A 4,583-nucleotide genomic window follows, 5' to 3' on the forward strand; every position below is an offset into this window, starting at 1 on the left:
AGAGAGAGAGAGAGAGAGAGAGAAATGTAATAGAAAAGGGACCCTAGGAATTGGGTGAAAAGACGAGTATGATGGAATCCTTGTGATTTGAAAGCAGAAAACAGAGGACTATTTGATGGAAGACCAGAAATGGGGGGTGGAGTTGGCTAAGGGACAAGCAAAAACAGTGGGGAGGGAGCAAATTGGAGTAAAGTATAATGACACTCATGTGTGAAAGTGCCACATGAAACTCATTACAACCTGTGTTGACGTAAAAAAGCTTTTAAACAAAATGATGAGATTTGTTGTTCAAATGCAACAGAAGTAAAGTATTGGCTTTGGCTGTTCAGATGAGCCCTTCAACATTGGGGAACATTAAGCAGTCATTTCCTTTGTAACTCACTTCAGATCTGCTCTATCCTGGTTTCTTTCCTCTGGCCTTGTTCATTCATCCTGTAGGGTGTCAGCTCAGATATCACTGTGTTTAAAGCTTATTTGTCATTGTGACAGAATCTCTAATATAAATCTTTTGTCAAAGGATGGAAGATTCATTATCTCACAGTTTGAGGTTTCGGTTTGTGGTCACTTGGCCCTGTGTGCTCAGTCAGAATATCATGGAAGTGGGAGAATGACGTAAGAACTAGAGAAAGGGAGCATAGGGAGGTGTAAGATAAAGCCCTCAGGGACATGTCCAATGACCTACTTTGCCTAAGCTCCATTCTCTACCTTTCTCCAACTCTTTAGTGACATCATATTACTAACCCTACCATTCAGCAATCCCTTCATTAGTTCAGAGCCCACACAATCTAATTGTCTTTAGAAATACCTCACAGATATGTCAGAGCTGTACTAATCTGTTTTCTTTTTTAAATTTTATTTATTTTGAGACCAGATCTCTCTACATAGCCCTGGCTGTCCTGGAATTAACTATGTAAAGCTCACTGAGGTCTGCCTGCCTCTGCCTCCCAAGCGCTGGGAGTGTGCCCCAACATGCCCAGCTCTTTTTGGAGTTTCCTAATCCATTCAAGATGACAACTAAAATTAACCATCTCACCAGCCTCCAGGGACACTTTATCAAACGCAGGCAGTAGCCAGTTATTCTATCCAACATCCTCATAGTGTCCTATATTTCTAGCATTTACCACAATTATATTTCTGTAATTCCTATCTGTGTTTATTATGTGCTAGGATACCAGCTCCTTATAGGCAGGCTCATCTCATCTTACCCAGCGCCCCCATAGTATCTCCTAGCACTCAGCACTCAAAGATTATCTAAAATGTGATCTTTGTTGTAACAAAAGTCCTTCGGGGTGTGTGCTCATATGTCTATTTTCAAATAAATATTTGCCAAGAAGATTTTAGTATTATATGTTTTTATAACATATATAAGTATTAAATATATATTTCTAAGGGTTAATCCACATAACACATGTAAGGCTTTGACAAGACAAAAGAAATTGTTAAAACCCTAGATTGATGAAATAGATTCTATTGCTGGTGAAGGGTAAAAGTTTATTACACCCCAGTAGCTTAGAAACATTTGTATAGTTTGAATACTTTTGCAGGTCCTGATTGTTGTGTGAACTCATGTGTTTGCCGATTGTAGCTTTTTGCCAAGAATTTGTGGGCTTTGGTTGCTAGGCTACAGGTGAAAACCTTCCCTTGTAACCTGCTCCTGCGCAGGACTCCAACCCCTCACCTCTCCTATACCCATTCTTTGTAAATCATCTCAAATCAGGAAGTTAAAACTTGTCAGATTGATAGCCTAAGGCCATGTGATTTGGAAATCCCCTATTCCCTCCTCCCTTCTTCCCCCTTGAGGGTCCATAAAAAGAAGGGTCCCTCTCCCTTTCGGGGTTGACTCTACCCCCTGTGTGGGATACGAGTAGTCCCCGGAGCTCTGGAATAAAGCCTCATGTGTGTTTTGCATCAAGCATGGTCTCTTGTGAGTTCTTGGGGGGTCTGTGCCATCCCGAGACCAGAGCAAGGATCTCCCCATTTTCAGGGGTACTACACACACATATCCTTGACAGAGGAAGAGTGTTAAAGCTCACATGTCTTAATAGGTAAAAATTTAGTTTGATTTTAAAAATTGCATCCAGACATTAAGTTTGATTGGGGTTTATATACAGAATCACAAACAGTAAAACAAACAAACAAAAACAGGAAAACCTCAAACACTTCCAAACCAATAAATTATAATTTTTAGTGAAAAGCTTATTTCTATGCTAATAAATTTCTTTTTATATTTTTACTCTTTGGTTCCTCCCTCCCTGAATATATATTACAAATAATCTTCTGCCTGATAAATTCTTTTCATGTCAGAAAGATGAAATCTGTGACAGTTTGCTGTATAGTGTGTACTTTTTACAGTTGTCTATAAAAAGACATCTCCGTTGTCACTTGATAACCAAATTATAGGACTAGGATTTAAATTATACTTTAATATGTATAAAATATACGCACAATTAGGGTAAGTATATGAAGAAGCTAAGCAAGATATTTGTGAGATTCAAGTATCTACTTAAATTTTCCATGTTTCGCCTTTTGTAGATTATTGTGGAAAGCCTTTTGGGGTACCGCTTGGCAGGAGTCTGACATTGGCTAAGGACAAAGAAGTGGACTTCAGACAGGAGTCTGACATTGGCCTAGGACAAGGAAGTAAGCTCAGGCAGGAATCTGACGTTAGGGCATAATAAGGAAGTAAGTTTCAGCAAGAATCTAACTTTAGGCTGTAATAGAGAAGTCAGGTAAGGCAAGAATTTTAGTCTTAGGGTAGAACAGAAGAACCAGGTTTCAGGCAAGATTTTGGGCTTGGACGAGGAAATGGGCTCAAGTATTTCCATCGTTATGACAAGTCCTTTTAAACAACTGTCATGGGAGTAATCGCTTGCTGCTTTGTTAGTTCCTTATTGTACTGCTTGCCCCAAATACTTGCATGTAATTAAAATGGTATAAAAAGTGGATTGGAAAATACAAATTTGCCTTCAGTCTCAGAACTGACTGGGGTCACGCTACAATGTTGTCTAACTGTCTTTTCCTTTTAATCCTCACTCCTGCGCTGGAGAACCTGTTGACTGACTGAGCAGGCTTGGTCAATTTATTAAAGTCTTTGTAAAGACAGTTATTTTAGCTAATGACATACAGTGACCATGCTAATTATTAACTTGGACTTACACATTGTATATATTTCACCTCTTCTCAAAATGTTACCCTGTATATTTCAAAGGTAATCTTTTTTGTTATTTCTTCAGCGTGTAGTGGATCTGATTGTCTCAGGAGATCTGGTGACCATCTTCCCTTAGGATGCTGGGAAATTCCAGAAGCATGAGATGGAAGCCCTGGTGATGTAAGAGCTTCTCATGTACTGGGTTTAGGATCATTTCTTAGAGAGTCTTGTTGACGAGTGTGTACCTTAATTATCTGCATATCTCTGCTGGCCAACACCTTCTTGGTACCCATCATGACCCACGGGAAGGGACATCTCTGATGAAAATGTCCATAAATTGATAATAGACTTTGCTCCACTTGAGAATAATAAATATTCTGTGCAATATGTTACTGCCTTTTTTTTTCTAATTTATTTTTATTTTATGTTCATTGGTGTTTTGGCTGCCTGTATATTTGTGTGAGGGTGTTAGAAGCATTAACTGGAGTTATAGATAGGTGTGAATCACCATGTGGGTGCTGGGAATTGAACCTGGGTCCTCTGGAAAGCAGCCAGTGCTCTTAACCACTGAGTCATTTCTCCATTAGTGCTCCCCTCTTCCCCGCATTAATTGAAGCCTCAACCAGGCAGATTTGTTTCCTAGATTAAATGTTAGTCTGTTATAGACTTCAATGTAGAAGGACATACTTGTCCTTTAGGTAAGGGTGTCTGTTACATTTGAATTTAAAGCATCCACTCCATTCTAGTCCTCGTGCCCAGCTGGTGGTGGCACAGTGGAAGGTAAACCCTAGATGATGGGAATAGGCCAGGAGGGGCAGGGCTGTGAAGACCGCACTTGGCCTTAGGTCCATTCTTTGGTTCCATCTTCCTAATGTGATGTGAGAGCCTTTGCCACAAGCTCTCACCAATGTGATCTGAGCTGCTTTGTGACAACTCTGAGGTGATTGACTACAATCATCTGAAACCATAAGCCAAAACAAAGCTTTCCTTTCCTAAGGAAAGGTCAGAGTGTTGAGTCTGTTGGGTCAGAGTGATACAGGAAGCTGTCTGATAAGGTGTCTGAGTTGACCTCAGTGATGAAGCACTTCCATGTTCTGAGTATTTGGCAATGTTTACTTGAAGTGTTCTTATTATCATTACGATACAGCTGTGGGGGTGCCAAGAAAAGACTCTGAGGGCTGGGAACCAAGCAAGTTATCTTTCTGCTTTTGGTCTTGGATGCTCTGTCTAGTTTGAGTTGTAGATTCATGAAGATATATCTTTGTTTCCAAGGCAGACAAAACTTGGTTTACTTCCAGTTAATTGTAGCCTTGGGTAAACTGCATGGATCTTTAGTTAAACATTGGCAGAATGTTAGTATCACTCTATTCTCAGAAATGCTTTGTAGAGTGAAACGTGAATAATGTGACTTAATAGGCACTCAGGGAGTGTAGTT

Source organism: Mus pahari, chromosome 20 (assembly GCF_900095145.1).
Source record: "Mus pahari chromosome 20, PAHARI_EIJ_v1.1, whole genome shotgun sequence".
Taxonomy (NCBI): Eukaryota; Metazoa; Chordata; class Mammalia; order Rodentia; family Muridae; genus Mus; species Mus pahari.